The sequence below is a fragment of the Semicossyphus pulcher genome, unplaced genomic scaffold (assembly GCF_022749685.1).
Source record: "Semicossyphus pulcher isolate SPU_LCO1_2020_fin unplaced genomic scaffold, fSemPul1.0.p SCAF_22, whole genome shotgun sequence".
Classification (NCBI taxonomy): Eukaryota; Metazoa; Chordata; class Actinopteri; order Labriformes; family Labridae; genus Semicossyphus; species Semicossyphus pulcher.
This window is the reverse complement of record NW_027211696.1, coordinates 2,283,680-2,296,166: the sequence shown is the minus strand read 5'-3', so window position 1 is coordinate 2,296,166 and position 12,487 is coordinate 2,283,680. Positions and strand designations below refer to the sequence as shown.

Sequence of the window (12,487 nt, the reverse complement as noted above, 5' to 3'; positions counted from 1 at the left end):
GTCATTCAGGCAAGTCTAAGGACTGGGCTGCTCCCGCTGAGCTGCAGGAGGGCGATCATAACCCTGCTGCCTAAAAAGGGAGACTTACAGGAGCTGAAGAACTGGAGGCCTGTGTCCCTGCTCTGTGGGGACTATAAGATACTGTCCAAGGCTTTGGCGTCCAGGCTGAGAGACGTGATGAGTGAGGTGGTCCACATCGACCAGACCTACTGTGTGCCCGGCAGGCTCATCAGTGACAACGTCACTCTGATTCGGCATGTTGTGGAGGTCTCTGGCTCGTTGGCTGAGGATACTGGTCTGATTTCTATAGACCAGGAAAAGGCTTTCGACCGGGTTGAACACCAGTACCTGTGGCACACGCTCAGTGCGTTTGGGTTCAGCCCAGGGTTCATAGCCAGGATACAGGTCCTGTACCGTGACATTGCGAGTATACTGAAAATCAATGGCGGTCTGGCTGCACCTTTTAATGTCCAGAGGGGGGTCAGGCAGGGCTGCTCGCTGTCGGGCATGCTGTATTCTCTCTCCATTGAGCCTCTGCTTCACAAGCTCAGGAGAGAGCTCTCAGGTGTGTCCTTCCCAGGCTGTCCCTCCACTTTTAAAGTCACGGCTTATGCAGATGACATCATGGTTTTAACCAACAAACAGACAGATATTTATATTTTAAAACAGAATGTGGACTTTTTTCACAAGATGTCATCTGCAAAAGTCAACTGGGGTAAAAGTGAAGCCCTGATGGTGGGTAATAAACTGTCAGACCACTTAACTCTGCCGGGGGGGCTCACCTGGAAAACGGGAGGGTTGAAGTACCTGGGGGTGTTTTTAGGTGACGAGTCGTTTTTAATGAAAAACTGGGAGAACGTTGTAGAGAAGGTGGAGGGGAGACTGAAAAAGTGGAGGTGGCTCCTGCCGGGCTTGTCCTACAGAGGGAGGACGCTGGTCATTAACAACCTGGTGTCCTCCTCTCTGTGGCACAGGCTGGCCTGCGTTGACCCCCCCTCTAACTTACTCTGTCGTGTCCAAGCTGTTCTCGTGAACTTTTTCTGGGACAAGCTGCACTGGCTTCCTCAGGCCGTCCTCTTTCTCCCTAAAGAGGAAGGAGGACAAGGACTTATTCATCTGGCCAGCAGAGCAGCTGCTTTCCGGTTGCAGTTTGTCCAGAGACTATTGTTCGGACACAGAGACTTGGTGTGGAGGCCGCTGGCTCACCTGGTCCTGCAGCAGTGCGGGGGTTTTAAACTGGACATGCCTCTCTTTTTAATGGATTTTAAAAGCGTGAACTTTCGGGGTCTGCCACTGTTTTATCGAGGAGTTTTCACTGTGTGGAAAATGCTGGTGAAGGAGCGACCGGTCCAAAGTGCCTCTCTTCACTGGTTGCTGCAGGAGCCGGTGGTGCACGGCGGACGCCTGGATGCCCCCTGCTGGGCGGGTTCAGCAGTGTTTCAGGTGTTCATCAGAGCTGACCTGCTCACCCTGGGATCTGTGATAAATCTTGCTGGGCCTGGTCTGGAGGATGCGGCTACTCTGGCGGCTGCTCTGGGGGTCAGATCGGTGAGGACCATTGGCCGGCTCCTGGAGCACTGGAGGCACCGCCTCACCGGACACGAGCGTCTCCTGCTGGAGGATCACAGTCGGGGTCTGGTGACTCCTCACGGTGACGACCCCTTCCCAGAGATCGGTCTGTGTGTGGACTCAGAGCAGCGCCCGGGGTTAAACCTGGAGGAAGCGAGGGGCAAACCTCTCTACAAACTGATGGTCTGGTGTCTCCACAAAGACAAACTGAACCAGCGTGTGGACACGCCGTGGAGACGCCACCTGAACCTGAGAGGTGATGGAAAACCTGCGTGGAGGAGTCTGTACAAAGCTCCTCTGACTAAGAAGGTGGCAGACCTTCAGTGGAGAGTGCTACACGGGATCTTAGCAGTGAACTCTTTCCTGTGTGTGATCAACCAGGCAGAGAGGGACAAGTGTCCTTTCTGTCCTGGAACAGAGACGGTGTTTCACTGTTACAATGACTGTTGTCGCCTGTCGCCTCTTTTCTCTTTGCTGGACTCACTGGTTTTAAAGTTTGGAGAGCTTTTTAACAAACAGGTTTTTATTCTGGGTTTTAAGTACAAGAAAACTACAAAGCACAAGAGCCAGCTTTTAAACTTTCTCATTGGACAGGCAAAGATGGCCGTTTATGTGAGCAGGAAGAAAAAAATTGACGAGTTGACAAATATTGATCTGTGTCTGCTTTTCTCCCGAATGGTTAAAGCCCGAATCTCCATCGATTTTAGATTTTACAGAGAGATGCAGGATCTGGATCAGTTCATCCAGATCTGGGCTCATGGAAACATCTTGTGCTCTGTAGAACAGAACCAGCTTATTTTCTCACCTGAGTTGATGTGAACATCTGAGTGTGTATTTATTCATCTGTTGACGGGTTCATCAGGTTTCTTAAAGAAAATGGCTGAATTTTTGTAAATGTTTCAAAAGATTAATTAGAATAAATGTTACTTATAAAAATCAAAAAAATCTCTCTCGACGTAGAGACCTCTCTCTCTCTCTCTCTCTCTCTCTCTCGACGTAGAGACCTCTCTCTCTCTCTCTCTCGACGTAGAGACCTCTCTCTCTCTCTCTCTCTCTCTCTCTCTCGACGTAGAGACCTCTCTCTCTCTCTCTCTCGACGTAGAGACCTCTCTCTCTCTCTCTCTCTCTCTCTCTCTCTCTCTCTCTCTCTCTCTCTCTCGACGTAGAGACCTCTCTCTCTCTCTCTCTCTCTCTCTCTCTCTCTCTCTCTCGACGTAGAGACCTCTCTCTCTCTCTCTCTCTCTCTCTCTCTCTCTCGACGTAGAGACCTCTCTCTCTCTCTCTCTCTCGACGTAGAGACCTCTCTCTCTCTCTCGACGTAGAGACCTCTCTCTCTCTCTCTCTCTCGACGTAGAGACCTCTCTCTCTCTCTCTCTCTCGACGTAGAGACCTCTCTCTCTCTCTCGACGTAGAGACCTCTCTCTCTCTCTCTCTCTCTCTCTCTCTCTCTCTCTCTCTCTCTCTCTCGACGTAGAGACCTCTCTCTCTCTCTCTCTCGCTCTCTCTCTCGACGTAGACCTCTCTCTCTCTCTCTCTCTCGCTCTCTCTCGCGCTCTCTCTCGACGTAGACCTCTCTCTCTCTCTCTCTCTCGCTCTCTCGCGCTCTCTCTCGACGTAGAGACCTCTCTCTCTCTCTCTCTCTCGCTCTCTCTCGACGTAGAGACCTCTCTCTCTCGCTCTCTCTCGCTCTCTCGCGCTCTCTCTCGACGTAGAGACCTCTCTCTCTCGCTCTCTCTCGCTCTCTCGCGCTCTCTCTCGACGTAGAGACCTCTCTCTCGCGCTCTCTCTCGCTCTCTCGCGCTCTCTCTCGACGTAGAGACCTCTCTCTCGCGCTCTCTCTCGCTCTCTCGCGCTCTCTCTCGACGTAGAGACCTCTCTCTCGCGCTCTCTCTCGCTCTCTCGCGCTCTCTCTCGACGTAGAGACCTCTCTCTCGCGCTCTCTCTCGCTCTCTCGCGCTCTCTCTCGACGTAGAGACCTCTCTCTCGCGCTCTCTCTCGCTCTCTCGCGCTCTCTCTCGACGTAGAGACCTCTCTCTCGCGCTCTCTCGCGCTCTCTCGCGCTCTCTCTCGACGTAGAGACCTCTCTCTCGCGCTCTCTCGCGCTCTCTCTCGACGTAGAGACCTCTCTCTCGCGCTCTCTCGCGCTCTCTCTCGACGTAGAGACCTCTCTCTCGCGCTCTCTCGCGCTCTCTCGCGCTCTCTCTCGACGTAGAGACCTCTCTCTCGCGCTCTCTCGCGCTCTCTCTCGACGTAGAGACCTCTCTCTCGCGCTCTCTCTCGACGTAGAGACCTCTCTCTCGCGCTCTCTCGCGCTCTCTCTCGACGTAGAGACCTCTCTCTCTCTCGCGCTCTCTCTCGCTCTCGCGCTCTCGCGCTCTCGCTCTCGCGCTCTCTCGCTCGCTCTCGCGCTCTCTCGCGCTCTCTCGCGCTCTCTCTCGACGTAGAGACCTCTCTCTCTCTCGCGCTCTCTCTCGACGTAGAGACCTCTCTCTCTCTCGCGCTCTCTCTCGACGTAGAGACCTCTCTCTCTCTCGCGCGCTCTCTCGCGCGCTCGCTCTCTCGCGCGCTCTCTCGCTCTCGCGCTCGCGCTCTCTCTCGACGTAGAGACCTCTCTCTCTCGCGCGCTCTCTCTCGACGTAGAGACCTCTCTCTCTCGCGCGCTCGCTCTCTCTCTCTCTCGCTCTCTCTCTCTCTCTCGCTCTCTCGCGCGCGCGCTCGCTCTCTCGCGCGCGCGCGCTCTCTCTCGCTCTCTCGCGCGCGCGCGCTCTCTCTCGCTCTCTCGCGCGCGCTCTCTCGCTCTCTCGCTCTCTCGCTCTCTCGCTCGACGTAGAGCTATAGATAGATAAAAATAAATAAAAAATATGCTGCTTTTCTCAAAACCAAAATTGTCTTCATGGGGGAAGATTTTATGAGCAATTACATCCAATAAAATTATTTTTATTTACACAGATTTTTAAAGTTCTTGTGTATGGAGCAAGTATCTGTAATGTATACAATATCAAGTTAAATAAAAAAGAGAAACAATTGGCCCACTCCTTTCTTACTGTGGCAAGAATTTTATATTGCAAAAAATTGGCATGTTAGACAACAAAAGTTGCATATTTACTTTAATAATTCAGAAAAGTGGCAGTGCTTTTTTTCTTTACACAAGACCTTACACGCAAAAGTTCATTAACATGCCACTTACATTCCGGACATTACATACATGTTGATTACTTGCATTGCAAAATGCAGCCAAGAACATCATTTAGTTACTGAAACATTCATGAATTTACAGTAATATGTCCTCAGTAGCCGACATACAATTGAGCTGCGCTGTGGACATTGACTATACACACATGGTCTAACGAACTCAGGTGTGTTTATGGGTTTGTGAAAGCCTGTGGGGAAGTGAACAGTTGACATGAAACTCAGTGGAGTTCTGATGATGGAGGCTCTGGACCCGCACGCACGCACGCACGCACGCACGCACGCACGCCTTTAGTTACAAGCTGCATTAGGGAGAAGATGTAGCACAAACCTTTTTTTCCCATCTTGTCAAACCACTCTTTTTCTTACTTAGTAACGTGTTTTCTTTTCGACATAGCTATCAGCTGTTTGTAGCCTGGAGGACAGAGAAAGCTTGACAGTGGACGTCGTGACATATTCTGCCACTGCATTACATTTTAAGCAGTTGATGTATGTATCTTGTTGGGATTTTGCTGTTCCTTCAAAAGAAGAGTGAAAATTTCTTAGATGAATGTAGATCCATGTTATATGTCATATTGAACTGCATTACCAAAACTGCATTTTCAAAATAAATATTTTAGGTCAAATTTAGTGCGAAATTTCTGTTTCTATGTGCTTGCTATTAAAAAACTACAGTATTGTATATCATGATATACAATGTTGGTGTTAAATTTTTATTGTGGATGGCTTTCAAATAGTTTTTAATATAACTTGCCCAAGTCTGCAGATACCATGTGTCGTAAACGTGATTGTCGTAAGAAAAAAGACGATTAGGATGTTTCTTCTGTTTTCTTTTCCCTCAGGTGGCTTGATTGCTGTTGGCTCTGCCCCTCCTATATAAAGGGAGGCGGGAGCAGGAGCTCGGTCTCTCTCCCTGATCCTGCAAGCCTGCACACCATGCTAGTTTAGAAGTTACTTTGGGTTTTTCCTTTTCTTTTTGATGCTGGAGGTCTGGTAGTCTAGTTTTCGCGGCTTCCTTTCCAGTTTAGTTTACTTAGAACTTTTACTAGGTTATGGGGGGGGGAAGAGCTGGGTCCTACGGCCCATTGTGTGGTTGGCCCAGACTTCCTCACTCCTTTTGTTCTTTTTGGCCAGACCTCCAGACTCCCATAGTTTTTGGTAATTATCAAAGTATTGTTTCTTCGTAAATAAAAACTCCTCATCTTTTTGAAACTTGTGAGACCCAGGGGTGTCTCAAAGTTATGTCAGAGGGATAACCACAAAATCGCAGTAGCGATAGATTGGAAAGGGGAGGAAAAAGACAACGAAACTGTATAGGGCCGCTACAGGCTTCCTTAATGAAATAAAGCACTAAAATGATTAACTAAATCACCGCTGCCAAGCAGCTGACTCAAAACCAAAATTGTCCAGGAGACCCAGAAAACTCAAAGCTATAGGCAAAGGCTGCCCGGGAGGCCTTTGATAACCCAAAAGGCTGGAGTCACACAAACTCTCCAGCACCCCAAATTATTCCATGGGAAACAGGCAATTGACCACAAATACACACAAAGTTCTGAGTTGTTGTTTGCAGATACACCGACAACTAGAGAAGCCACATGGAGAACCTCTCACTACCTCTGAAGGTGAGATAATGAGTCAGCCCAGGGCACTGGAGACTCAGGGTATATGAAGACTCCCCACACCTGGGCTTAATCAAAGCCAATCAGTGCCACACACACCTGATTGCAGTGAGTTGATTCTTTCACCACTCTCACAGGGCCGAAAGGTTGAGTGCCCTCACAAACTATGGCATTAAGTGAACTTTGTCCTCCTTAATTTACAGTGTTTCAAAACAATTTGTTCGTGTCCAAAAATATAAATAGGGGGAAATTCAGCCTGTTTTGGCTTATTTCTTAATTTTCATTTCAAGTTGACGAAAGACATGTTGTTGTGCAGTATAAATGATTATAAAATAGTCTGTAGTGTTTTAGAAGAAACATGAGCTCCATTTAAACATGTCAACTTGATTTTAAAGTTTGCATTAACACTGTAATGCTTTTAAACTTTTAACAGCCCATGCAGGAGCTGATCAAAGCTAGGCTAATTGACACGAGGTCTAGCCATCCTTTATAATTTGTTTAGCATGTTTATGGTGTTGTGAATGCCTCATGCATAACCCTTTCAAACAAAGTGCTACCTTACTGCTTTTGCTTCTGTGGAGTAGGCATAGGGTCTAATAGTGTGTAAGCAATGCATGTAGAGTTTGCAAACAGTGCCAACACTCATACAGGAGCACAGATCACCAATTGAAGTATATTGTCATTCTAAGTGAAAAAGCAAGGTGGAGTAGTCAGCTGTTTGAATATAATCTTATTGTGTGCATTTTTCTTTTGTTCTCTATCTACCCGTTTTAAGAGACAACCTGTAAACTGAACTCACTGCTGAAGGAAGAAGAAATTGCAGAGCTGACAAAGAGGGTGTCAGTGGCTCCCCGCAAAATTGGGGACGATTCAGATGACTCAACTGATATTGAAACTCAGCCATTATGAGTTAAGGTGCCATTAATTTACTTTTAGCAATGACCATATTTTGCAGTGGTACCATGTTAAGGGTTGGATCTACTATTTAATAGACATTACTGTCTAGCAAGAATAAATATCGATTTATATTGCTTCTGTTGTAAACAGGGTTGCTCAAATTTTCTTTTGTTTTCTAGCTCAGTGATTCTATTTTCCTTTCTCTTGAAAACCAGAAGTCAAAGGCTCCCATTAGGACAGACCCAGCACAGGCGTTCCTAAGGCAATACGGTCAATCACAGCCTTATTCAGATCAGAACAATCCAAGAAAGAGGGCGAATTTAAGCAGGAGATCAAGGACCTGAAAGAAGAGAACGCTAAATTGAAGGAAATGGTTCTTCAAAGTATCGCTAATTCATATCACTTAATGAACCCTTAGAGAACTGATACACTTTATTTCCAAATTAATTTACTTACTCTCTAAATAAGAGTGATATTAACTAATTCTTTGTTTTTGATGCACTATGTCTAGATGTGCCGGAACTCCTACTGACCATGAGGAAGATAATTGATATGGCTGCACCTCCTAAGAAGTCCAAGTTGGAGCTTAGCACACCTTTGCTGGCCCTCCCAGGTTCTCCGCAGTCAAGGCACAGTTCTCCATCTGCCATTTCAGCGCTGTCCCTCCCCTGATCTACACTGTCCAGTTCCTCATCTTGGTTGGACTTGGTTGGACGTGCTTACGTACTACGTTGAGCGTATTGCGTCATTTCCTGTTTTCTCGCTGCTACTGTGTTGTCCTGTGCTGTTTGTAGCTGTTGCTAGAGCTCGAGCTAAATCGATTAATCTGCTGTAATTGTCATCACTGCAGTTATTCAGCTGCTGTGTACTTAAACAAACACTAGTTTTCATCAAGCACTCATTGTTGCATTAGCGACATATCTGCTAAACCCTTAACTTTATACTCGCTTAGCCGTTAGCTTAGCAGCTAGCTTAATCCATTGAAATGGCTTCTCCTTCTCCCTCTTGCGCTCCTGATCTGCCCTGTTCGGTGTGTCAGATGTTTAGTTCTACCTCATCCTCCTTTACAGATAAGGGTACTTGTAATGTAACTTGTAACTAAATGTAGTATTTTTGGAGCTATGGAGGCGAGGATCACGGAATTAGAGACGCGGCTCAGCACCTTGGAAAACCGAGCATCGCTAGCTGCTGTAGTCAGCAGCAAGCCCCCAGGGCCAGTAGCCGGTGAGGGCTGACCTAGCGTAGTTTCTCCCCCGGCAACTCCCGAGCAGCCGGGATGCAGTGGCTGGGTTACTCTCACAAGGAAGCATAGCCGCAAGGTGAAGCACACGGTTCACCACCAACCACTTCGCGTTTCAAACAAGTTTTCCCCACTCAGCGACACACCCGCTGAGAAACCAACTCTGGTTATTGGCAGCTCCATAGTCAGAAACGTGAAGTTAGTGAAGCCAGTGGCCATAGTGAAATGTATTCCCAGAGCGGGCGACATCGAGTCCAATTTAAAACTGCTGACAAAGGATAATCGTAAATTTGATAAGATTGTTATTCATGTCGGCGTTAACGACTCCCAGTTAGCCAATCGGAAGTCACTAAAAATAATGTTGAGTTGGTGTGTGCATTTGCAAAGACGATGTCGGACTCCGTAGTTTTCTCTGGACCCCTGCCCAATCTGACGAGTGATGACGTATAGCCACATGTCATCATTCAACCGCTGGCTGTCGAGGTGGTGCCCAGCAAATGATGTGGGCTTCATAGATAACTGGGGATTTTGGGGAAAGCCTGGTCTGATTGGAAGAGACGGCATTCATCCCACTTTGGATGGTGCAGCTATTTTGTCTTGTACTATGGTTAAGCTTGTTAGTCGTAAAACCTGACAAACCAGAGTTGAGACCAGGTGGCAGAGCTGTAGTCCTACATACTCCTCTGAGCTTCCCTGTGAGCAGTTTCCCAGCCACAATGTGAATGTTATAGAGACTGTGTCTGCCCCCCAACCCAGGCCTGTTATTACAGTTAATTCAAACTTAAATAAAAAAGGAGTAAATCAAAAAAAAAAAGTATAAAAATTAAAACAACAACCGAAGTTATGCCAAAAAATATGAGAATTAAATGTGGTCTGTTAAATATCAGATCCCTGTCATCTAAAGCTCTATTAGTGAACCATCTGATATCAGATTATCATATTGATTTACTCTCTTTAACTGAGACTTGGCTGTGTCAGGAAGAATATGTTAGCTTAACCCTGACATACTGTTCGGGTCAAATTTGACCCGTTTTTACATTTGACAGAAGTAAAAATACCCCAAATGTCATTCTTTTAGCCTGAAATTTGATGACTTTTCCTGAAGTGACCCAAAATACATAGAAATAAAAATATTTTATTAATTCATATTTTTGTATAGGTGCTACACATTTTTGCACACTGAGGCTGTTACGGGTCAAATTTGACCCGTAACTATTCAGATGGATTTTAGATCTACCAGTGTGGGTCAAATAAAGGAAAATTGTGTTTTTTTGGAATCTTGAAACTGTGCGAATGTACATGTCATGGTTCTGTGCATTTTATATACGAAAGAGGTGACAGAGTTCAAGGGGACCTCACTACTGTCACGAGAACTGTCTGTGTTCCCAAAACATTTGCCCAGGTTCCCACAGAGACAGACACCTGCTGGTCTTTGAAGGGGCAGGGGGAATCCCAAAATATTGAAAGAGTAAACAAACATCATAGGAGTGATCATATATGGTGCATAAAGGGAACAGAAGTCATCCAGAGGTCAGACACAAGATGCACCTGCACCTGCAATGTAATAAAATAATGTACAAAGGAACAAATTGGAATCTGTTTGGGTTGGGAGGGAGGTGGTGGGGGTCATAACATTATAAAGGTAGGTATGAGCTGCCATTTCAGTGACAGACATCAGGGCAGCAAGACTGAATGTCCAACAGGCCCTGGATCTACTCATTCAAGATGAGTCTGATACTGATTTAGAGGAGGACGTGTCAGAGCAGGAAGACAATGTGGAAGAAAACTCCCCACCTGATGAAGATGACTCCGATGGAAAGGAGCAGACAGCAGGGCAGACATTTATGTCAAAAAACAGTGCTATCTGTTGGTCATCAGTTCCACATCATGTTGCAGGCAGGATGGCAGCAGAAAATGTCATTTGAATGACTCCAGGACCCACAAGACTGGCTATCTCCCATGCAGCTGATATTTTGTCAACATTCCAGCCCTTCCTCCCTCCAGCCATTGAAAAAATTATCATTGAAATGACAAACGTGGAGGGGGTTAATCGTTATGGTCAAGAATGGAAGACCATGGATGTGACTGACCTACATGCCTACATGGGGCTTCTAATACTGGCTGGTGTGTACAGATCCTGAGGCTGCTTCCAGTCTCTGGAATGCTGAGACGGGAAGATTTTTCGAGCCACCATGTCCCTGGAAATGTTCCGTACCATATCAGCGGTGCTCAGATTTGACAATTGTGAGACAAGACCTGCACGGCGTGTCACTGACAAACTGGCAGCAATCAGGGATGTCTGGGACAAGTGGGTGGAACAGCTGCCTCTCATGTACAATCCTGGCCCTGATGTTACTGTGGATGAAAGACTGGTTCCATTCAGAGGTAAGAATGGTCTTTTCTTGTTGACTAATTAATCTATGCTTCAGTATACATGGCTGTGATATCAAATGGTCAGATTTCAGATCAGATTCTCTTTATTTCTTATGCACTTCCATATATAAAATACATTGTAAAAGCACAGACTAGAGCAGTGGGATTGTATAAATAAAAAAAATGGATAGAACAAAAAGGTAAATTGTTTTCTTCTTTTTTGTGTTTTTCCAGGTCGCTGTCCTTTCCGCCAGTACATGCCGAGCAAACCTGGAAAATATGGCATCAAGTTATGGATTGCTTGTGATGCACGTTCAAGCTATGCTTGGAACATGCAAGTTTACACAGGGAAGCCAGCTGGTGGAGCTCCAGAGAAAAAACAAGGCATGCGTGTTGTACTGGAAATGACGGAAGGGCTAAGAGGACACAATGTGACCTGGGATAACTTCTTTACATCTCATGAGCTTGGTCAGGTGCTGCTGAAGAAAAAAATCACAATGGTTGGCACTGTGAGGCGGAACAAACCTGAGCTGCCACCTGCCCTAACTACAACAAGGGGAAGAGAGGTCTTTTCTTCTAAGTTTGCATTTACTTAGGACACCACAGTTGTCTCATACATGTCCAAGAAGAACAAGAACGTCATCCTTAAGAGCACACTACATAAGGCTGCAGAGGTGAGCGCATGGGAAGACAAAAAAACAGCTATCATCCTTGACTACAATGCCAACAAATGCGGAGTGGACAATCTTGATAAAGTAACAGGCACAAACAGCTGCAAGAGAAGAACCGCCTGCTGGCCTCTGGTCATATTACACAACATAATTGACGTATCCACGTACGATGCCTTCGTGATTTGGAGTGAGCTAAACCCAACCTGGCGGGCAAGCAAGAGGAACTGGAGGAGGTTCTTTTTGGAGGAGCTTGGAAAGGCCCTTGTGGCTCCTTGCATGCAAAAGCGACAACACCTCCCCTGCACAGCAGCCTCAGCAGCATTTGTAAGGGCAGTGCAGCAATCTGAGCCTGGCCCTGATCAAGAAGCAAACATGAGGGAACAGAAGAGAAGGAGATGCAGCTTCTGCCCTGCAAAAAAGACTGTAAAACAGGGACAACCTGCTGCAAATGTGGGAAACGTGCAAGATCCACACACGGAAAGTGTCCCACCTCTGCTTTGAATGCAGAGACTAGTTGACTATAAGCACTTTATATCTTATGATATAGCAGTGAGGACAGTGTTCAGTAGTTATATTACGAAGTCCAAAAGTTTCACAATGTTGATGTAATTTTCAAGGTCAATAAAATATATTCAAATCATTATGGCTTCTATATTTTTTATTTCTTACATATATTACATGACATTATACTGTGTATAATACGATATTTTTCACCAAAAACGAGTGGTGTAAAACTTAAAAAATACACTTTCCCTGCTCTTTGAAACATTTATGAAGGATTAATCATTCATTTGTTTAAGTGGCATAGGCTATTTAAACATTCTGAATAGGTTTGTAGTTAAAAATTTGGTGGAAATACTTGCTACAGGGGAATTCTATAATACTGAGAAGGTACAGAATATGAACAGTATGTAAGGGTTACATGAATC

General features: G+C 46.1%; 1 pseudogene; it reads left to right on the top strand.

Moving 5' to 3' along the window:
• The first annotated feature begins 10,173 nt into the window (after positions 1 to 10,173).
• Positions 10,174 to 12,168, top strand: LOC138602114 (piggyBac transposable element-derived protein 4-like; annotated as a pseudogene).
• Positions 12,169 to 12,487: the final 319 nt, after the last annotated feature.